The sequence below is a fragment of the Pleurodeles waltl genome, chromosome 9, assembly GCF_031143425.1.
Source record: "Pleurodeles waltl isolate 20211129_DDA chromosome 9, aPleWal1.hap1.20221129, whole genome shotgun sequence".
NCBI classification, from domain to species: domain Eukaryota; kingdom Metazoa; phylum Chordata; class Amphibia; order Caudata; family Salamandridae; genus Pleurodeles; species Pleurodeles waltl.
Window position 1 is genome coordinate 533,427,701 of NC_090448.1, and position 25,659 is coordinate 533,453,359.

Below are 25,659 nucleotides of genomic sequence, written 5' to 3' on the forward strand. Positions count from 1 at the left end.
TTCCTAGGTCACTCGCTGACTAACCTTTAGCAAGGCAGATGAGACTTCAAACTATACAGAAGGTACCATTCGATTAGGCTCAAAGGTTACTACACAGCCATAACATGCACAACGTGTTTTAGGGTTGACAAACTGATCTGTCCTGCGTGTGCAACAAAGTATACTCGAGATGTGTATATCAAAATAAAAGCAATTCGCATAGTTTTCCTCTAATGGGTTCCCTCACACACACTCACCATCTAAGTACGGGGTAATTTTTTGCTCATTATCAGTTTTCTGTACATTTAACCCCTGGGTTTTCAATTATAAGATAAATGCGCTGAAAAGTGCAGTAAATGCAACACATTTCTGCCTGAATGGCTGTTCATTTCATTTGCATTGTAGTGCGCGGATCACCCTCCTGACACTACAGTGGGAATGGCCACTATATTAATGCGCCACCAGAAATAACACAATTGTGTGGTACGCAGGGGCATGGGGAATTTGTCTGCCACCAAGCATTCTGGAACTGCTGTTCTGTCAGCATGCATTGGGTCCACCAAGAGACCTGGAGCATGTTCCCCACAAGAGCTTAACAATATGTGTCCCTCCCCCAAAAAACGCCCGAAAGGGCAGCATACTGCAGGAAGGCAAATAAATCATCAAAGACATAAATGACAAAGAACATTAAAATATGGCAGGCATGAACCACCTCAGAAGGTCCCCAAAGTCTGTAAAGAAACCCAGTAACTTTTCCAATGGATCAAAAAATACATATGTTAAGATGTAAATAAGACCACATTTGGAAAATTCACAATCTTTATACTCAAGGGCCTGAAGATGGGACAGTGGAGGCACTGTTTGAGCAGGAAGGGCTGTGAGCAACTGGATTGCTCTGGAAACATGGAAGCCCAGGCACATTTTCCCAGTTGAAAGAACAGTAGATGAACAGCATTAAGCAAATGATCTAAATAATGAGAAATACCGCCAGAAAACAGTAGATTTTTCTCAAGAAGTCCTAGAACTGGTAGGACACTGAAGGGAAATCATGCCTCAGTCGCTACTATCAGCAGTAGTGCCTTCGTTTTGCAACCTTTGGCTAGTGTTTCAAAACTGATCAGGGCCTTTAAATTGCCAAGATATCATAACTGCTTCCTGTATCATAATTAACAAGTATGTGGTAGAGCAGAAAAATGTAGAGTACCTCACGTACACATGTTCAGCGTTCTATATGCTATTTCAGCAGTTGCAAGAAATGTCTTTCAAATTATTTGAATGACATTCTTGAAATAATGGCGATTTTATTCAGCTTACCCAATTAGCCGGTTCCATGTGTTTATTCATTGGAAGATGGAATCCTTACAACAAGACTTGTTCAATACCCAACCTTTTATAGATGATTTCCAAATGTGGGAGGTATATTGTGGATCTGTCTTACATTATATTTGAGGAAAGATCCTCTAGCCAGAAGACATCACAAAAGAACAGTGCCATTTCAGAAGGTAGAACTTTTGGCAAGCAACACATTTGTCCACAGCAACCATCGTGGGAGAAACATTTGATGGAAGATTCACAATAAAATTAGTGGAAATAACCTCTGTGATTCAATGACCAGTGGAAGCACAGAGAACTCTTTCCGTGTTATGTATGGCTCCACATAACACCTGACATCTCTTGCCACCACAAATATCAGGGGATTCAGTCCACCCTGGTGTAAACCCTTAAGTGCCCAGAGGTAAATAGGTTAGGACATAATTCATGAACAGTTGCTTCAAGGACAAGTAAGCCATATGGAAACAATGACAGATAAAGGGAAGACTATTAATGATTAGTAATAAAATGGGTTCCTGTAAGATTGATATTGATGGCTTACGGAACTTTAGGATGGAAGGTTATGAGTTTATGGAATGTTATCTCTTGAGGGTAGAATGTGAATTGGGCCATTAGCTGGAAGGTATGCTGTAAAGACGTTTTTGGTGTTGTTGCTGATGGTGGTGGGATCCCTGTATCTTAGTCTTTGGGTGTAACCATTAAATAACCCCGCCATTGGTTGTAAGGACCTTTGTCCATTAATAAGGAGTATTGGGAAAGAGCAATCATTTACACCGAACACCATGAACAGTAAAGTCCATATGGGACTCCACAATAGTCAATAGAGAGTATTTGAGTGAGTTAAAGAGTTGCATTAGCAAATTAATTCAAACTGATTAATTTATTTAGTAATCACTAGTTTTAGTCATCATCATTACAAGTTCAAATAACCCAGTAGTCAATATTTCAGTACAAGGTAAAATACAATATTAGTGAGTCTTACAAATGAAATATAGGTGGCAGAGCAAATGTGTTCCATATAGTAATCCCCTAACCTATATTAAGCATAAGATTGGCAATGTCTTCAATAGGCAAAGAAAGGTGTCCATTCAGAAGCCCAAAAGAAGAGTTCTGATGGGAGAAATACATTTATTGAGGCATGATGCCTTGCATTTCAGCAATATAGAATTTTTCAATCTGGAAAGTATTCTCAGCTATAAATCATCAGACATCTCTGAAACAGAGAAGGGCTCAAAGGGATCTCTCCTGAAGAGAGGTAATCCAAAGAATCATAACTGCTCCACGCACACATGCTAATATATATCTACTAAAATATAATTGTAGCAATCGTGACATTTCCCATCGCCTCTACCTAATCAAATTTCAGCAAACAATGGAAGCAGGTTAACTTCCTAGATTCTCATATTTTCCCAACAGGCCATTGCACCAGGTCCTTGAAAAGATATTTTGTTCACATCTTGAGATTCAGACGGTTCTTCTCAAAAGTCACATTCCTGGTCATCTCCTTTGCTGTTCTTCATCACTTTTAGCATCAGTGTAATGATGCACTGCTCTCTCTGCTCTATTCTGATATCTTTCTTTCTCTTTGGAATGAGCTGCACACTCCTATGCATTTAATGCTTCATACTCTGCGGGTCACAGAGGTGACTTCATCTCATATAGATTTTCTCTTAAATTTTCTATAATCTGTAAGTCAAATGTGCCATATTTTTGAAATCTTAATGCTCCTGCCTTATCAATGATCTTGTGCAATTGATGAACCCACAAACGTACATGGAGACCTAAATTTGTCATCAAATAATCACCTGGTGCACCTTCTGGTGGAGCCCCTCTGCCATCATGGGCATGGACTTGCACATCACCTCTCACTAAATCTCAAAGAGCTTTAAAACATTTCATAGTTACAGCAATTCAACAATAAATGAGCAAAAGATTGATTTAATTAAGTGTAATAGTTTCGTTCTCAATCCTTTACAAATCAATATTTGTTTTCAATCCTAACAAAGTTCCTTTTTTTGTGAGCTCATCACAACACACCACCTAATGATTCATCTACCAATCTAAGCACAACATTTCGCACTTTGCACTGTCCCAGGGGAGCACACTCTGACGTAACTCCCACTCCTTGCAGCACTTCATTCTCATTTACATTTTTCTTGTCCCCTAATTCCACAACTTTTAAACAAACACAAAAAGCAATTAACTCTTGTCTGATCCACTTTAGAAATTAAAGTAATTAATTCACACAAAAAACACTTGGAATTAACGATCAGCTCGAAATTGCCCAGACTGATATAGTTATCCCTTTGCGCAACCGGTTCCACTGACACCGATCCCTATTAGTACAATCACAACAAATTTATTATAATTTATTATAATCCCTATCTCAACTATGCGCTCTATAGTACCTCACAAACCAGCACCACATAACTTAGCAGACAAGTCATAACACAATATATATTTTTTAAATCTATCTCATCCCAGGATCTTGGACTATTCAGAGCCTGATAACAACTTCAACTGAGCAGTTTCAACACATTTACACAATTAGACCATAAACATTATCAAAACACAAAGGACATAATTTTAGTCCAATAACGTAAACTCAACATAGACAATTGCAATGCCCAATCCTATTGGTATTCACTCCTCCACCACTGCAATCACCTTCAGATCTGCAAAGTCCTCAATCTTCAAGTTCAGGCACTTGAGGTAAGGGACATGGGCAATTTATTTTCAACTCCTTTCTCTCCAGTGATATTAACCATCCTCTGATACCATATGACAGATCAGAGATTCTTGTATATTGAGTATTGGGGTACATTAATTAAATAACGCCCACCATGACCCTTTGTTCATTGACAATGAGTATTAGAAAGCAGCAATCACTTATATCAAACACCATGAACAGTAAAGTCCACATGAAACTGCACATTAGTCAATATAGAGAGTCTGAATGAGTTAGAGAGTTTCATTAGCAAATTAATTCAAATAGGTTAATTTATTCATTAATCACCAGTTTTAGTCATCATTGTTACAGTTTCAAATGATATATTAGTTGATATTTTAATACAAGTTAACATACAATATTACTGAGCCTTACAAATAAAATAGAGAAGATACAGTAGGTCTGTTTCATAAATAATTCCTTAATCTAGATTAAGCATATAAATGGAAATTTCTTCAATCAGCAAAGAAAATTGTCAGTTCAGAATCTCAAATGAAGACTTCTGATGTGAGAAATAGGAATATTGAGGCACGGAGCCTTCACGTTTGAGCAATATAGAATCATGCAAGCTGGAAATATTCTCAGATATATATGATATAAATCAGCAGACATCTCTAAAACAGAGAAGGGCTCAAAGGCGATCTCTCCTGGAGATAAGTAATCCTAAGAATACTAACTGCTCAAGGAACACACACTAATATTAATTTACCAAAACATAATTGCAGCAATTTTGACAGTCCCCATCCCTTCTACCCTATCAAATGCCAACAAACTCTGGGAGCAGCTGAGCTCCCTAGTTTCTCATGTCTTCACAACAGGCCACTGAATCACGTCCTTAAAAATTACTCAGTTCACATCTTTTGGTTCAGACAGTTCTTCCCACAAGTCTAATTCCCTGCCATTTCCTCCACTCCTGATGAGAACCTCACTATCATCTGTCCAATAGATAGCAAATACCTATTATCTAAGTAATGGAAGGCTTCTGGAAAGTTACAGCCTCTGCAGTGGAAGAGAAAACCATGTTCCTGCAAAACGGCAGTTTAATGCAAAAACGGCCCTTTCACTTCTAAATGGAAAAAATGAAAGTTAATATGTTATTAGTAATTAAGCTAACTTGAGTCAGTACATTATTTCATTTGTATGCTTGCAATGTCTTAGTAAGGTTATGTACTGCAAACTTTGTATATGTGATATGTGTGTTATTAAGCACAAATTGCATACTTTTTAGTTAAACGTGTTTATATTTCAAATTGAGGCAATTCACTTCCTCACTGCTGTTTATTATAGCAGGACACTCTTCTCAGTCCTCTGTATTAGCTTTATTAGAATAGTTTCAAAAGAAGACCATCATTCCTATTGGTTGCACACCTCCTCCAAGACATTGACTAAAAAGAGGTGCAAATGTAAAAATAATCATCAAGGAAAAGAGAATTAGTGATTGTTCAAGTTGTATACTCTCTGATTCTGGGCAACATTTATACAGCACATCGGCTGGAAGATTCGGTGTACCAGGAATTCAGATAATGTGCTCTCAAACTCGGAAACATGTTGTCCACCTTGCTTTCCAAATTTTACTGTGAGGCAACATTCTAATAACTTGTCCATTATGGTGATTTGAACATATCTCAACTTTATAATGGCCCCTGAGAAAACAAAGTCTCACTCAATGTAGGTTTTTTCTACTATTTCTTTCTCTAGAAGAAATAATTATTTGCATCTGTAAGAAGTCACCTGTTAAAAAATAGAGATCACTGTTTGATCAACTTCATGTATGTGGACACCTCCAGACCCCTATCCAAATGTCAGTTTCTCTTTTTCAAAATATATTTAGTTACTGAATTTCAAGGTAATTGTGGTCCTCATTGCGAGGCTGGCGGTCTCAAGACAGGCAGTCAGACTGGCACATTACAACCCTGGTGCTCCGACAGCCTCCAGGAACCAGGTTTCCAATTGGGTGGTGGCTGTTAGATTATTGCTCTGATTTCAGAGGCTTCTGCTGGTCAGCCCAGTGTAAACCTTGTAATTGGCTTGGGGAGGAGACCGCCATGTATAATTTTTCTCCTGCCTTATACTTGGTGGGTTTCTCTCACTGTGGCCTGATGTCTGTGGAGAAAGATACAAAAAAGGTTTTCTTGTATTTAGAGTGAAACTGTACATGAACACTCTTGGTTTTAGTAGTCTGAAGAGGACCCTGCAATATACTTTGAATTGAATAAATGTAGAGATTGTATAATGAAGTATTAGATGTGTGTCTTAAGAGCATGAAAACAGGAAGCAAGAGTGCAAACAGAGAATAGAAAGACATGCTTCTAAACTGCAAGAGCTGTCTAGGAAATGCATCGAACAGAGTTCATAAATAACATTTTCATACTTGTGGCTAGAAAAGCCAAAAGAATGTGGGGAAAGGATGAGGACCAGTGAAATTGTCACTAGGGTACAAATACTGCAGATTGGGAAATTCTTCCATGCCACAATTCAAAGTAGATTTGGAGAAGATAGCTGCTCTGATTGGATCAAAGCTGTCACCATGTGGCTGCTTTTTGTGATCATCTTCTGGTCCTAAAAACTGATATATAGGTGGAGGTGGAAAATATGCATGGGTGAAGAAACAGTAAGTTAAGATGCAATAAACACTCTGAACTTAAAAATCACAACCAGTATGTACTCCCACCATTTAAAACTACAAAGGCAAGAGATGAGGGACAAATGAGAAGTCCTTTACCAAAACCGTTAACAGTAATTTAACTGAAAAAATGTTCTCTATAACCTAAATGTAAGGTTAGCAACATCAGCTAGACACTGTTCCTGACTTTGTTTTTTGGAAGAAGCAAGTTGGGGATGTACTCTCTGCAGAAATAGTGAATCGGAATTAAAATATGTAGATGTAAAGTCCTTGGTTCTTCTTGACTCAGCCCTAAAATGAACATGAAACATGAAAAGGTGCTGGTTATTCCTCACTTTAGGAAAGATTGGTCAAATTATTATTGGCTGGGTGGCCTAACTAGCTAAATCAAGGAAATACATCCCCAAAAGAAAGAAGAGCCATTCTCTGAGTCACTTTCAGCAGTTACTTGACTACACCTGGCTTCCTTGATGATATGCCTCATTGAATGCAGATTGGAAAGAACTGCAACCTAAGGTGACACAACAGATAACCTTTTTCAACAAGCTAAGACACTTCAAACAAGCATTTACAATGCAACGGGTCTCGCGTTTGCTCATGTTAGAGCTGATCGCGTTGTAAACTCCTAACCCGACTTTTCACCTATCGGGCAAACGTGCATTTATGTACATAACCCGAAAAAGTGAAATTAACTATGTAAAGCGCTCGACTTCTGGCAAGCGAGATCGCGCTCGTAAATTAGAGAAAAAGAAGTCCACGAGCCCGATGGAAAACCGCGAGCCTCGCATGTTTTCTGTACTTGGTCGCTGCGCTCGAGGAGGGCTAGCCACCTTAAAAGGCATGACGTATGTGTGCCTTCGACTAATGAAAGCAAGCAGATTTTATTAGGCAAGCCCACGAACCAACAAAAAACACTGACGTGAAGTTGCCAGGGCTCCGAGCCCTTTTCTAAATACAAAAGCGTCTCGCTGCGATACGAATGCTCGAGCGCATGCAACGCAGGCTCCACCCTAAAAAAAAATAAGAATGAGAATAGCCAAAACTACAAACATGCATAATGATGATGCTAATGCTACCAGAATGCCTCTTGGTCCCATTTTAAAGAAGAGGGGAACATTGGTCAGCCCAGAATCAACACAAGAAATCTATTTAATTTGATGCAATACTCCTTAGCCCAAGAGAGGATGCAAATCTTAATAGAGTGCAGAAGATTCAGGTGAAGAGATATTTCTGTCAGAGAATGAAAAGGAATGGGCTCCTAAAATCCATTTCCAGAGCAAAATGACAGATGCTGGAGTCTATGCTTCATTACATCCGAGATGCTTGCAGGCACATGCACAAATTTCTCTTGAATTAAGTACAACACTTGGAGTTGTTCAACAGAAGATCAGATGGCTTCATAGAAGACAGATGCCACATTGTAAACAAAAAAACAACAGAAAGCTCATACAGAGGGCTTGGAAAATCACCCTTGAAGATCTATTCTGAGATTGATGGAAATACATGAAAACACAGAAGCCAATTTTCCTTGGAACATGCACATTACAGAGCTGATATATGAGTCCCTGCTGAAAGAGCCAACTAAAGACTACAGTTGGTTGGGTACCTCATACTCTATTCTTCAATGTTAAAGTAGCAAATTTCCCTGCAGACCTTTGGCACTTCCATAAGGGTTTGTATTAAGAGGTACTAATGGTATCTAAAGGCATTAGGATCTCTGCAGTTACTGACTAAGGAAAGGTTTCCTTACAGAATATTCCTGTTTTTTTATAAAACTGTGGTTGGACAGCAGCTTTCTTAAACACTATTTCTGGTACTGAAGAAAAACGCAACTCAGGCTGAAATTACTAAGTTGGCAAAAGTCATAGTATTATGAGAAGGGGCACTTTTTACGATAATAAACTTAGAATGGTCACTTTACCTGTAAGTGTGAACTCTCTTGCTTGTGATTTAGTGAATGACTATGCAATGCTATGTATCACTATGACTTACTTATTTTTTTATTTTCTTCTGTATTTCCTAATATGGTGTTAAACTGCAGCTTAACACATTTATTTTGATTGGGTCATTGGTTGCTCTGCAATAATGGTCTTGTATCAGTTTGTATTTTTGGAGAAGGAACACATATGGTTTGCTTTGCATTTTATTGTCACAGAAGGCAGGATACTCCACAGATTCCATGTGTGAACATGTGTCTCATGGTTGAAACTCACATACAGTGGGGTATTGTATACACTTTATCAATGTGTGTATTTTACATTTGTCTCTATATTGCAATTTTCCTCAATTACATGCACGGACAACGGTGAATCCTTACCTCTCTCTCATGGACCACAGATTATACCCTTCCTTTGTTTTGACACTATGTTGGAAGTGGCCCTTTCTGCAGGATCACCCCCAAACCTTTGCCTTTTTTCCAAATTATTGCTGATTTCTTTTTGTTGGTCTTAAGACTCTGGGCACTTTACCACCCTAAAACATGGAAACATTGGTGTATCCACAATTGGCATTTTTTATTTACTTATAAGTCTCTAATAAACTGCACTGTGTGTGTGTCCAAGGCCTGTATATTAAATGCAAGTAGTGGGCCCCAAGCACTGATTGTGCCACCCACTTAAGTAGCCCTTCAGACATGTCTCTGGCTTGCCACTACCGAGCTTGTATGTGCAGATTTACTGCCATGATGACTTGGCACTTAGAACCCTTTCCAAGTCTTAAAGCTTCCCTTTTATTACACGTAAGCCACATCTAGGGTAGGGCCTGGTAGTCCATTGGGCAGGTAGCAGTTTAAGTAAAAGGTAGGACATGTACATTTAAGTTTTGCATGTCTTGGTAATGGAAAACACCTAGATTAGTTTTTTTACTAGTGTGAGGTGTATTCCTCTCATAGGTTAACATTGAGAAGTCCTTATTGAACTTTTAAGCTGTAATTCATGATTGAGGAGTAGTTCTGTCATGTATCATATCATTGGAATGGTAATGATAGTTCCTCTTTGCTATTTTAGAAATGCCACTTTTAGAAAGTTGTATTTCTCTGCTCTTAAAGCTCTGTGTGCCTGTAGCCTGCCTCCAATACACGTTTGTGGTAGGTGACAGCTTGACTTTGTCCATTCCCTCTAGACAGCCACACAACAAGGAAGAATAGGTGTGTCCGAGTGCTCATCCCCATCCTGATGGCTCATCCTGGGCAGGATGGGAGGAAAGGAACTGACATTTGAAAGGGCAGTGTCCTGTCCCCACACAAAGAGTTGATTACCCCCTGTAGTGAGCCTGGAGCCAGGGCTAGAAAGAAAGGACTTCTGTGCACTTCAAAGACCCTCCTTTGAAATCACCCACACTTGAAAGGCACAATCAGGTATAAGTGCCGGGTTTCCCACATTGTGGAGTTTTAATCCTATTCCCTGCGGACATTAAAAATGGATCTCCACCAAGAGGTAGTTTTAGTTCACATCACCTCCCTACTGCCTGGTCACCCACATCTGTTACTCACCTAGAGATCATCCATCTGAACAAGCTCCTTGTGACTCAAGGAGTGGTAGCCCACACCACACCAGCTGGTTGTGGTGTGGGGGGGGAACCCTATGGTGAAGCATCCCACCTATGGGCTGGTGAGGGTTTTCTTCCTAAAAGGAATCGACCCCTGAAGACATAGAGACAGTACTCTCCTCTACTTGGTACAAAGTGTCTTGCAAGGTAAGATACAGAGTATTTTGTGTGTTGTGAGTGTGCATTGGGAGTAAATACTGACTAATCTTAAAATATTCCTTGGCCCCTTTTGCATATTTTGATTGTTATACAGCTCTGGTAGTGGCCTGTTATATTGCCCATATATGATATAAGCCACATGTCTTATATTTGATGATGCTACTGTACACATTGTTTTCACCACTCCTAAATCCAGGTTGCCCAGCACTAAGATAGATGGATGATTGGACAAAACTGAAAACATTTTGAAGAAACAACCAGTGCACATGGTATTACACTGTGCAATTATGACAGAATACGTGTGAGGCAATTCCGCACCATAAAGACTTATTGTGACAAATGACCCCAGGTTGTTCCTAGACGACAAAACGTTTAAGAGAACTGGCTCTCATTGCTTGGCATTGCACCAGAGACTGGCTGGTGCTTATCATAAACACTGCTAAGAGCCAGGCAGACCACATGCTAGTTGAAATCTTGCCACTACAGATCCAGTTGAAAACCAGGGTCTCAACCACAGAAAAACTTTTAGAAGACATCAATTAAATATGACATAGATTATAGAGACTTTTTGACTCAGAACAAAATCATGAAACTGAAGAAACATGCAACATGCAATATGCTTCTATCATGAGAAAGTATACATTTACACAAGGGAAGTCAACCAATTGAAATTTCTTAATACAAATTTTAAAAAAACAGACAGGTTGGTGCCAAGACACATAAGACTGCACTTCAAACTCTGATGATTGTATTATCAGCAGTGACAATTCAGAGCCAGCAATAGAAATTGACCAAGCATGTTTATAACCATGTTACTGTTCTGATCCCTCAAATCCATGGTGGAAGCCTCAACAATAGGGATACCACATGCCTACATTCCAACCCTCCCTCTTCCTAGCTCTTAATCAGATGCCTTTTTAGGCCTGGGCAGCGGGAGGTCAAAGGGAAGAAGGAGAAACAATTCATTGGAATCTTCCCACCTCCCCTCAACATATGAGGAGTATGACACAAGATCTGCAACTGAGCACCAGGACCGAGATGAGCTCATAGTGAACCGTAGCAGCCTGAGTCTCCCCTTGTTGGATTTGGAATACATGGTTACCGATACTTGTGGATCCGTTTGTGGACTCCATCCTAGCTTGGAGGAGTTCTTCCCCTTGACTCATACAGCATTTAGGGTGTCTACATCCCTCTAGTCCTCAAGAAGACCTGCTGTGATGTCCAACTACTAACACACACACTTAGGGTCAAAACATCTGCGGCAATCACATTGTTTTATGTTCTCTGTCAACCATCCTAAAGAAGTGTCAATAACCATATTGGGTGTTTGTTGAACTGTGGTTATAAGAGTACACAGGCATTTTTGTGATAATTTCTTTATGTATATCAAGTTAGGGTCAGTTTTTGTCTCTATTGTGTAATGTCAAAATTATTATTGTTTTTACTGTAAGTCACTTTCTCACCAAGCCACAGTATTTGAATAATTTTTGTGTGTTTTGTATGAAAAATAGAAAATGTGTCCATATTATTTAGATATATTACTTTGAATATGCTAAATAATTATAATTGTTGTTATGTGATGGTTGTGTGTTGTTTATTTAGATGATGTGATTTGGGGTGTTGAATAATGGTCAGCATAGGCCCATACTCTTCTTGCCTTCACAGTAACATGCATTGATGTTCTTGGATTGGTGTGACTTTTTAACACTGATTCTTCATGCAAAGAAATTGCGATACCCAACAGAATGCTTTACAGTTCATAACAGGTTCTGAGGGACACAGGATAACCCCATTGTGTTTGATGACAAAGCCAAAAAAAGACCAACGAAAAAGTCTACTTGCTATCCTCCTGTGCATATTTAACTCCGAAGGTCCTCACCTTTTAAAAGCCAGTTCTGAAAGATTTTGACAGAGGTAAACAGTTTTCCATGCCTTCTTTCTTTACTTTCTTAAGCCCCTCATGGGCTGAATTTAACACCGCAAGACCAATGGGCGCATATCATATATCCATCACCTTCAAACCTGTGGACAAAGGTGGAGCAACTGTCATATTGGACAGTAATATATACAGAGAGGAATGTCTGACACAATAAAGCAATACATACCACCTCCACCCTTTGAGACTATACCCAACAACCAGACTACAAACTATCTAAAAAAACTCGTACAAGAGGCAAAGGACTTCAAGTGGATCACCAATAAGGAAGCAGATTTCCTTATCACAGATAAACCCAAAACCCCTCATTTTTATGTGCTATGAAGATCCACAAACCACCACCTCCTTCTCCAGGGAAACCTATTGTTTCAGAGTTAGATTCTCTTTTAGAAACTCTTTCATAAATTGCGGATACTTTGCCTGGTACTCACTATACCCTCATATCTCATGTGTACCACGGCAACTGTGAACATCATAGACAAATTGACCTTCGATGTTGAAAATAATTTTTTGGTCAGCCACGACGTGAAATCATTGTATAACTGCTTCTCCCAGAATGAGACTCTGGAGACAATATGCACCCTCCTTAATGACAATATTTATCATTACAAACTACCAATCTTGTTTGTGATGGAATGTGCTAGACTAACCATGGAAGAGAACTTCTTTTATTTCAAGAATCAGCTATACCTGCAAATATCAGAAACATTGATGCGCAATACTTTACCTCAGTTTGACAAATCTATACATGCACTATTTGGGGACAACGCACATATACCAGGACTCAAGCTCTTTCATCTGAAACCAGAAATTGTGAAAGCAATATATCAACGATATCCTGGACATCTGAGAAGGAGAATATTAAACCATCATGGCGTTTAACGTCAATTCCAGATGTCCATTTGCAAAATTCAAATGTAATTTCAGTAAGAACATAACTACATTCCTGGGCCTGCTTCTGTACCCCGTAGAGGCTCAAATAGCCACTGAACTTTATGGAAAACACATGGTCCAAAACTCTTTATTGCCCTATGACAGTTTCCACCCTGAAGCCATGAAAGATAAATGTCTGGTGGTACAGTTTCTCTAGATTAGGCATAACTGCTCTGAAATGACTAAATATAAACATACTCAGGATTTGGAGGCACAACGTACACAAAGGCATTATCCAAGAGACTGGGTATGTCAAGCAGCCAAATGAGTGTGGAATAAGAATCGCTCATCTCTACAGAAAACACACATTAAATCCACCTCGGATAGACTGGAATGTGTGAGTACCTTCTGCAGCCTGTTGTCCATTATCAAAAAGGCAATATGCAAGAACAGGAGCATTCTTAACTCTACAAGAATGTCCTTACCTAAACCGATGTTTGCTCTTAAGTGGAGCAGCGACTTGCAAGACATACTGGTCCACACCTCCAACACTGCCTGTTCAGCACACCCTTAAGTCACTGTACCGAGCCAAAGGTGGTTTTCCTTTTGGCTCATTTGGAGTCTGCCATTTCACAAACCATATACGCATATAGTCTTGGGGCTACAAACACCATGGGAACTGTAACAATATAGTAACTGTAACAGTGATGTGGTTACTTATTTAATCACGTCCTTGTGGTCTGCGCAATTTAGAGATGACTCCTCAGAAAGTTAAGATCCACATCATGGATCATTGTAGCACCATACATTGTCACAGTGTCACCACTTTACTCACTACCTATTTTTTAGAGAAGCTCCACAACAAGGTCAGTTTGAGATGGACAATACTGGACAAAGCCAAACCACTACCTTCCATAAGAAATGTAACACACTTTCTGTTCAGGAAAGAACAGCATTGGATTTTCAGAATGGGGACCTACTGGAGGGGATCTCAATAAAAACATACCCTGGACCCACCTGTTGTAGCTGACTCCACTTTGCACATTGACCATATGATGAATACATAGTGGGACATTAGGAATCAGTAGTGAGCCTACCATACCTATTTCAAGTATTTCAAGTACTGAATCATGCTCTGAAATACTTGACCAATCTGACCGCTTCAAGTCCTGCCTGCTCCCAATAATCAATATAGAGATTTTACATTGTGGTCTAAATGGTTTACAATTCCCAGAGCTGAGCACAGGTTAGTGTATTCACCCTATATATCCCTGAGGTCCAACACGCTCCTGGATGATGATGAAATGCCATACGATTATGCCACCATATCTTCTTTCTTTCTGTTTACATAGGACATCATGCTTGTGTTTCTCGAGTTTCGGTCCCTTACATATGTTCCAATACCCCCTAACTAACGTCTGTTTTTCACAGCTTTTCAGGTTAAGATCAAGGCTTTAACCTACTATAGGACAAACCCATTTTCTCTTTCTCTTCAGTCCAACCTCATTACTGAGCATATTTTATTCGAGCTGTACCCTGGTTAACATATAAAAATCATGGCAGACTGTCTACCCTGTCCCCTCGATTAATCACTTCTATTTGGGCATTTCCTTAGCTCATAATCTCTTCAATTGGTCCAGGTTACAGGCTTTGTGCATATTCTGTTTCTACCTGGTACATAATACATCAACCAATGATACCACACCTAACTTCAGTTTTTAGTCTAACAATGTTCTTCCTACCACAGAGAAGTTTCTTTTAAATATAGCTATGCTCTGTATGTGTCCTAAAGGCACGGCCCTGGTCCTTGCCTGCCAGGGAGCCTTGAGTTGAAGCCCCAAGCCCCAGGTAAGCAATAATGGCCTTGTATCAATTTGTATTTTGAGTGGAGGAGTGCATATGCTTTGCAATAAACAGAAGGCATGATACTCTACTTACTCTACATTTGTATGTGTCTCATGGTGGAAACTCACAAACAGTAGCATTTTGTATACATTCTACCAATGTGTGTATTTTTTTACTTGTTTCTATGTTGCAGTTTTTCTACGGTTGCAGGTACGGATAATGGGGGATCCTTATCTCACTCTCCCTGACCAATTGTTGTACTTTTATTACCTTTCACTTCTTTTGACACTACATTCATTATGTTAGCAGAGTAACGATTTCATGGCCTTAGGAATGCTCTAACACCTGATTTATGCTCTTAAAAGGCAGAAACATATATACAACTCTTGCTCTCTCTCATAGGCTGAAGTCCTTCTCCACTTTTTTACCTTTTCATCCTAACTAAAATTCTCCTTGGCCACATTGTGTCTTATGATATATGTTGTATCTCCAGCCCCCATTCTTAAAACATTTACTGGACCTGTAGAAGATCAGAAGAGAAATATACCTGCTGCCTGTGACCTGAGAGGATGTGTCAAGGACTGGACCTGCTCCCTCTTGTACTAAGAACAAAAATGTGGACTCTAAGGATCAGTTAGCTACAGATGCATTGCAAGCTGCAAGAGACTTTTTGCTGTGTTCAGCGGACTGGTGGCAACTGGCCCTAGACAGAGGCTTTGCTATTGGCCTATGCCTGTCACTCTGAGAGTCTGTAAAGACCTTCCACTGTGGTCCTGGGAGCCTTAGAAGTGTACGCCTCTGGTTAGGACACAAGAAGAAAGTTTGGAAACCTTTGAAAACTTTTCCTTTAGAGTTTCTGGGGAGAGCCACAGGATAAAGTATCTAACAGGCAGTTTCACAGAATCAGAATGAACTTCAGCTCCGACCCTCTCAAGCTTCTTAGCACCTCTGAAAAAACAACTAATTGGCCTTCTGCCTCAGGCATTAGAAGCTTTTGAGAGTAAAATTTCCAAAGCTCCAGAGATCCTGCAGGGCTAATGTTCTTCAAGAATCTGAACTTCGGAGGCTACAATTTCAGCAGTGGCCCGCTCAGGAAGGATTTGCCAAAGTACCTTCCTGAGCTGGGACTTCGAAGATATGTCAACACCTTTCTCTAAAAGTGACAAATCCCCTTTCTAAAGCGGGACTTAGAAAACTTATTCAAGCGTTTTGACTTCCAGATTTTTCACCAGGACCAATCCATTTAGTGTATCAGATCAGAGCTCTCTGGTGGCTGGCCTCCAATTGTGACTAGCTCCCAGTCACTAGCTTCCATTGACAACACTGTCACTTTTTGCTTTTTGTTGATATTTCCACTTAAAATTGAAAAAATGCATATCTTCAATGTCTCTCATTCAGGGCCTGATTACGACCTTGGCAGATGGGATACTCCATCACAAACGTGACCGATATCCCGTCTACCATATTAAAAGTTCCATTGTGGAACTTGTAATATGGTGGATGGGATATCCGTCTCATTTGTGACGGAGTATCCCATTCGCCAAGGTCGTAATCAGGCCCTCAGTGTTGGTCATTTTGGTGTCATTTTGTTCATTAAATTTTACTTTATACTTTTAATCCTAGTTGAGATTGTTATTGCTTGACATGCTGACTTTATTACTGTTTTGATGTTGCATGAATACTTCACATATTGCCCTAGCCTAAGACTGTCTGATTTGGGCCATAGCTACAAAGGGGGTGAGCTCAGGCTAATTTCATTACTTTGAGGGTTCATCTTGACAGAAAGTGTTATTATACTTTGAGGTGGGCAGCCAGTCACATCAATTAATAATCAACATTCTTCAGTATATAGAAATATTCAAAGATAATGAACAAATATTTAAACATTATTTCAAAATAGTGCAAAACAAATTTAAATTAAATATGTGTTAAATATGTAACACATTATGACTTTTAAAATAAAAATTATGGTTCTTAACATAAAGCAATGTTTACAAAATATAGTATATGTATCATGTTTCAAAACAGTGGGGCATATTTACAAGAAGTGGTGCAATACGGCACAGTGCACAGCGCCACCAGACCGTCACAAACAGTGATGCTCTGGTGGCGCTAGGGCCTTGTAAATATGCCCCAAATTTTCTTTAAAACATATAAAAAAAGGCAATTCTTAATAAGATGCTTTATTTTAACTTACAATATCATTTAAATAGAGCACTTTTTGTAGCTATGCATAATTATTAGATTTAAAAAGCAATCTACCTATGTGAATCTGTATTCATTTAATAAACATCAAATATGAAATAAAATGTATATATCGAAAAATATATACTGTATACTTTCAAATCTTACAAATAATGAATGTGTATTTTCTATAAAATCTATAAATATTACACCTATGAGCAGTTTACAATTGCTCAATAAATCACTTAAACATTTATAGAATAATTGTAAAATTCAAATCAGAACAAAGACACCATTAAATCAAAGTCATATTAAAGGCTGTCAATTTACTATTTTAATACAATCCTACAAACATTGCAGAAAATGCATACATTTGGGAGGGTTCATATATATTTTACTGAGACTCAGCCGCATAAGTATTGAAAGCAGTACACAAATAAAGAAGAGCAGATTTACTGTTCTTAGTTCAATTCTACTGATATTATTAGGGGAAATACATAAATCAAGTAGGTAAAATGGATTATTCTAACTGCAAGTCAAAAAACATTGGGAAACATGAATTATTATGAGTAGTTCAAATTCACTATTTTAACTCAAATGTCACAAATTGTTTTTTGGGGGGGGGTTGGGGAGTTAACATCCTAGTTCCAGTCAAATTGAAATTGGGTACAGTGCTTATATCTGAATGGCGATTTTTACTGTTCTATCAACAATGCATCACAAAGTGGAGAAGTGCATTAATAAAGGAGGTCAGATTTCTATTACCATTCTAACTCCAATATCACTAGCACTGGGCAAAGTGTAGCAAGAAGTATGAAAATGGTAATGTTTTAACTCCAGTCTTATAAACGTTAGGTGAAGTGCATCATTTGTGGAGAGGGAACTGAGATTTAGTATTCCAACTCCATTCCAAACATTGGGAAAAGAGCACAAATTGCAGGGCTGACATTAAATGTTCTATCTCTAGTCTCACAAATATTGGGGAAAATGCATAAATAGGTTGATGGGTAATATTTATTATTCATTCCAGTTAAACGAACATTAATTAATTTGCAAATGACAAGGGTTGTAAATATAATATTCTTTCAAAAAGGAATATTTAAAATTTTAAAAATAAAAATGTGTGACTCAGATATATACTAACTTTTTATTTTAGAACAAAAACTCTAAACATATTACAGTGAAATAAATAAACCATAAAAGAAAATAACCAAAACTCAAAGTAATATAATTTATAAAATAGTACAAAAATACACATTCAAACTTCAATAATACCAAACAATGTACCCCCTTTGTAATATTTAATCAACTTTATTTCAATAAAGACAACAATTAATGATCAACCGCAAAAAATGTTAAAATAAGCCTAACAAAAGAGCACTACACAACCAAGACCCTAGTACCCTAGTAGTCATCCTAGCCCATAATACACACGTAAGATTGAATTATAATACCAAAAATACATTTAGGTCAACATTTAAATCTATATTATTTGTATGATATTTACTTAATTAAGAAAGTAAACAAATTAAAATTTTTAACATAAAAAAATAATTACAATTATTTATAAAAATACTTTTCACCCAAATAAACACCCAAGAAAATACACCCCATTTCAAAAAATATAAAGACAACAATAACCATAATTACATTAAAACCCCCATAGAAATTAAAATATTACTTATAGCATTAATATTGACCCACATACTGCCAAATAAACCCCAGAATATGAAAGATAATAATTTGTTTTGAGTTATACACTCCATATTAGAAGAATCCAGTTTTCAAAAACATTAGTAAATTTTAATTTAAATAAACATTAAATTAACCATTTAAAGTTCAATGTTCAATGTTTTTTAAGTAAAACAATACCTACACTAAACCAAAATAAATTGACCACCCCAAAAAATAAAATGCAACCATCCAAAAACATAACATAACATAAACATTTACACATAACAAAGTAAAATATATTTAATAAAGAATCAAAATATAAAATGAAAAGAACTAGAATTAAAAACACACTATTTTAGGAAACAATAATTTCAACATCTGTATTAAAAACAAGCAAAAAAAAAAAAGATTTATGGCTTCATTACGAGTTTGGCGGTACCAATGCGGGACTGCCAAATTCATGGGAAGACGCCACCGCCATGGCGGTGGCATCCCCCCCACCCTATTACAATGTTCCTGCAAGTCTGACCTGCAGGAACATTGGAAGAGAACCTTCCCAACAGTGCTACGAGATGGCACTCAGCTCCATTAAAGGAGCTGAGTGCTATCTTATAGCACATTTGGGGCAAACCAGCACCCTCGGAATGCGCACTATCTGCAAAGCCCATCAGGAACAATGATCCTGGTGTGGAGTGTTGCGGTCTGACTGTCAGTGTGAGTGGAGCGGTCCTCAGATCGCCACACTCATAATGAGGCCCATAATTTCCTTTATTATTATGTACCACAATATGTTTGCACTCACTGTATTTTTTTTTTGCTTGAAGTCTTAGGGCCAGATTACAACCTTGGCTAATGGGATACTCCGTCAAAAATTTGACGGATATCCCGCCTGCCGTTTTACAAGTTCTATAAGATATAGTGGATCTTGCATTACGGAGGACGGGATATCCGCCATCTTTATGACGGAGTATCCCATCCTCCAAGGTCGTAATCAGGCCCTTACTATTAAAAATGGATCAAAAAGAGGAAAAACAATATCACACAACTCAGTTTCACAAGAGGAGAGTGCAGAGGTATATCAGGAAAAGCAGTGCAAGACAGTTAAGTGCAATATCTCTTGAAGGACACGTGACAACCAGAAAAAGCAATATGGAAGATGTGAAGCAGCCAATCCACAAAGGGCTTTTGTCAACAAGTCACGCTAGTAATGAAAAAACAACAGCAGCATCAGGGTTACAAACGCCTCCAATATCTCACTGCACCATATCAGCACTGGGCGAGTGCATTGAAAAACCCCTCAGGTTTAAAAGGGGAGCGTTCCACACATCTAGAGCTAGTAAAGCACCTATGATGAAACAGGTGTTTAATGAAAGATTTGCAAGACTTAGGGCCTCATTCTGACTTTGGCAGTCTCTTGGCAAGACCGTCGAGGTGGTGGCCGTCAAAAGACCACCATATAGGTAGTAATCCAACCGCCGTATTGCGTGACACAGTGAAGTCCACCAAAAAACAGCCAAAAATTCAACACCACCAGGACAAAGGAGGGCGGGAAAGATGCGGTTCTACCACCATCACAGCCAGGCCTACACAAACCTGCCCACCAGATTACAAGCCACAAATCACCTCAGTGGTTCTTCCATGGTTGAGAACCCACTACTGTGAGAACACAACACCATATTTGACAGTTTGAGTACCCCACATCTGACACACATCTGCACACCAGACACACCTAGTCAATGCACTATATAACACACCCCCTACAAAACCCACAATCCTTTGCAACAAAACCAACATTCACATACACCAAGAGCAGGCAATCAAAGAGAGAGAGCACACTTACACTATAGGCACACACATATACCACAAGCATTACACACCACATATCAGCACAACTAACACTCAGCACACATAACAAGCACACACAAATCATTGCAAGGGTCCATCACTCACAACACATCACCCACACCCCATCAATCACCCAACACTGCACCCTTACACACACACAACACCCACCTTCAACACAACTACAACCATGTCCCCACAAAAGTTGAGGGTCATGGTGAAGGAAATTGTCAGGGTAGAGCGACAGCTGTTTGGAGCACAGGTCCAACAATTGTCGATTGCCAGGAAAATTGAGTTTTGGCAAAGAATAGTCAACAGTGTCAACTCAGTAGGCAACCATCCACGCACAAGGGAGGACATCAGGAAGAGGTGGAACGAACCTACGGGGGAAGGTGCGTTTCATGGCATCACAACACCAGATCGACGTGCACAAGACTGGCAGTAGGCCACCACCTCCTCCCCCACAGTTCACACTTTGGGAGGAAAAGGTCTTGGAGGTTCTCCATCCCAAGGGCCTGCCTGGAATACCTGGGGGACTGGACTCCGGTAAATACCCACAACTTCCATGTCACACAATTGTTCTTGTCCTGCATGCTTCCTCACCACCCAACTACTCCCCAATTCACTGATTGTCTCACTATACCTCCCACCTATTCACCGAATGCCCCTTTCCTGCATGCCACACCTCCACCCTGCCCAACGGTCCACAGGAGCCCTTCGCAAAGTCACAGATAGTATTGGCTGACACTATCACTACGGGTCCCACAATGCACTAGCCCATCTATGTGAAAGCCTGGAAGGTGCACATCACATCTCTGGTAAGTATGACTATTGTACGAGCTACATCAACTAGATGGTATGACTGAGGACCACTACATGGCAATGGCAGCAGTGCAGTGGCACACCACAATAGCAACCAAGTCTAAACACAGTTACAGCTCGTAACAAATCCAAATGGCCACTTATCCAGATCCCCAACCCTGAAATTGACTCACCATAGTATGGAAAGTAGGATGGCAGAATCCATGCACCTGCACAACATGCAGAGACAGGATATTTAACCTTGCATACTCACATACTGTACTCCCACTAGGACACCATGATACAATGTCCAGCCATTTCGTATTACATCTAGAAAGCCTGACTATTCCCTAGTTAACAGTGCTGAACAGGCATGTGAAGCATCAGACGTTACCTGAACCCATCTGCAGTGCTATATGTACCAAACCTGAGTGACAGCACCCAACATGGAGTATGGAACATATGTCACAAACTAGTGTGTGCCACCAATAGTATGCTGTACAGCATCTGATTTGTCATGGCTGGGAATCATTTTAAGCCACTGTATGCATCCAACAAAGAGATAACAAAACACACTTTACATTTTTAACTCTGTGTCTCACTTCATCGACAGGTACCCCTGCCAGTGCCACCATGAAGAGGATACCAGAGACTGCCAGCCCTCCTCAGGATGAAGGCCCCAGTGAGGACAACATGCCTGGATGTCTGGACAGTGATGATCTACCTGGCCCATCTGAGACACCTGGTCAGTCTACAACTCCCTGCCTTACCCTGCCCACATCAATCCCCCCCCCCAACCCTGTTGCTACAACTTCACAGCCAACCTTTCGTCCCCAAACCTGTGTCCAAAGGACAGTTCAAACTATTGTGTGCCCCACAGTACAGGGACCTTAGTTGATCCATGACACCCCAGATAATGAAGGTCCTGCTAACACTGGGATTGGACACACAGTGCCAGGGAGGAAGCTGTGGGCCAGAGGATGGGGGCCCCAAGGGACTCCACTGACCAGGACACCATTTCGCAAGTTGTGGGAGCATACCAAAGTTCCCAGGATAGGATGGGCCAGATTATCACAATGTTAGGGGAAAACCAAAGGCTGCAGAGAGAATACCACCAGGAGGTCATGCAGCAGTGACAGGCCCACAGTGCCACCATGGCCTCTATTGCAGAGGTGCTGAGGGACCTCAACACCACACTGTGTGGTTCCTCAACCCTCCATCGTTACATCGGCCCCATCTACATCAGCGGCAGCTAGTGGGATGGAGGCCCTGCCAGGGGAACCACAGCCTTCAGACGCCCCTCCCACTGTAGCTGATGAACCCCCCATCCCTGCAAACGTGGACGTCCACCCAGACATCCAGCTGGAGCAGATGCCAAGACCAATCCCACTGCCAGGAAGTGAACCTCTCCTGATTTGTCCCCCTTTTGTGCCACTGATACGCCCTGTTGACTGTTCTGAGACATTACTCCATTTTCCCATGGTACATGGACACTGGACCTGTGTAACCAGCTGCTGTAGCAGCTACTCTGATGAATCCATCTACCATGACCTCACTTATCGCCTTTATGTCAATTTATGCACCTTTATTTTGACTTTCAACATTATGATAGGCACAATAAATCACCATTTAACACAGCTAATATATATGTGTATTTAAAAAAAAATCAACAACAATTATCATGCTTGCCAACTGTGGTCTGGTATTGCTCCCCTACATTGAACAGGCAGCGTAATAGACAGCAGAGGGAGGCACCCTCAGCAGGAGACAAAACAAAAAAAGATATGTTGCAAGACAGGTGTCAGAGAGATAGAAATCCATGGCCACACAAAAGTGTAGTCAGTATTCCAACCTGCAAAAAGGCCAAATAGAGAGTACCATCAGGATAGAAGGCATGGTGCCACACAAAGCACTTATGCAGGTCATAGATGTTGTGTACAGTGTAAAATACCTCCTAATCAGGGGCCCCCAGATATTGCCACACATCACAAGTTACAGACTATTCACACAAATCATTTACCTGCCATCTTTCATGTACAACCCCTATGTCTGTAATCATTTAGCAATGGCTAATGACTATGAATGCCTCAAGCCATAGGTAGCAGAGGCACAGATTAAAAACCACATTCACTAGGTGGAATGACATGAGAACATGGGATTGCAACAAACATAGCTCAATACTGGTCTGTCCATTTGAGAAGTGAATGTAGGTAACTGTAGTGAAACATGTCAGAGCTGAACCACTCTTACTGTGCACCTTACATTATATCAGTCAGCTTCCACAGCTCACACATAGGGATAGGACCATATTATACCACCACTGATGAATCTTGACAGGAAGACTATGGTCACCAATCCAAACCTCTGAATGTGGACATTCAAGACTTGAAAAACTCCACTCTACATACCTGTATGTCACTGGAAGTACTGATTGATGAGCTCTGTCCTAGAGTCTGCTGTACCTTCTTCCTCTGGCTCCTTATCACTTGCCATTTCAGCATTTCCAGCCACTGGTCCAGCTGCCTCACCCTCATCAGCTAGCAATGGTATCTGAAGTCTCAAGGCTAGATTGTTGAGCATGCAGCAGGCAACAATGATTTGGCATACCTTTTGGGGCGAGTAGAGGAGGGCACCTCCAGATAGGTCCAGGCACCTTACTCTTGCCTTCAGGAGGCCAAAAGTGTGCTGAATTACACGCCTTGTCCTCCAGTGGGCCTCATTGAATCAGAGTTCCCCTTCCTTGGCAGGGTACCTCAATGGTGTCAACAGCCAAGGAAGGTTTGGATAGCCAGAGTCCCCTGTGTGCACAAATGTTGGACTAGTGAAATAATAGCTACATCGACTGGCCAGAATGTGATGACAGGTGGCATAACAGTAAAACACCATAATATGCATACATACCAAAGAGCCAGGCCCTCTCTGTATGTAGTCATGCCATCATGTGTGGGACATTGCTGTTCCGCAACTTGGCTGTCACTTGTGAGATGTACTGGTCTGCCAGGCTCACCACCTGAACATTTATAGTGTGGTGGTTCTTCCTGCTCCTAAACACCTGTTCATTGGCACTGGGAGGGACCAGGGCTACATGGGTGCCATCAATGGCCCCTATCACATGAGGAATGTGCCCCATATCATAAAAGTCTGCCTTCACATGGGTCAAGTCTGCACATTGGGGGGACCTGATGGAGCTGTTTAACAAAGTACACAGTACATCCTTCAAGACCAGACAGAACATGGGCTGAGACATCCCTGCTGTTAATGCCACTGTGTTCTGAAAGGGGTCTGTGGCCAGGTAGTGTAGCACTGGCAAGAGATCTGGCTCCAACTGTGTACATAGGTCCATGATGGTCTGATAATGCAGACAAAAAGTTTGGATTACATGCCTGTCCTCCATGGTTGCAAATTCAACTAGTGGACAGTACACTGGTAGTTGTCTCAATCTCCTCATGGCAGGATGTCTATGATGAGAGGAGAGAATGTACAACGAGTAAAGCAGTAGGCACTTGTAAGCACCACATGGTATATTAGCTCACGTCTAACACTGTAGGGGATGTGTTGCACTGCTGACATATATAATAATGATCATGGTTATGTGCATGTTGCACCCTCATTGCTGCACACTGGCTTACATGTAAGTTGTATAGGACATATATCACATGTGTAATTGAACATGTGTGGCTGACTGAGCTTTCTTTCAATGATCACACTTTTTTCATTGAAATCTACCAATATATAGCCCTCGACTATTTCCCTATGAGTATCTTACCATAGCAATCAGCAAATTTACAGCCTCAACATGTCATTGTGTCAAGAATGTCACACTTTGAATCACAACCATGTTGGCACAACATAGGGTTACACTGCTATTTGGGCGAGTATGTGTATGGCGCACTGAATTAGGCTCATCCATCGATTAAATATGCACAAAATGGCAGCCGCCTGCCTGGCTGTAGTGGACGATTGGAAGTGACCTAAGTCCGGAAGTCGTCTGGCGGTAGGTAGTCGCAACCGCTGTGCAACATGTCATTGGTTAACATTGCTGCCTGTGGCAGACTGTGGCCAATGGCGGTGACGGTCCTGTACATGGTGGCCGTGACTGCCATTTTTGCAGCCTTGCTCACTTGACTCCTGACACTG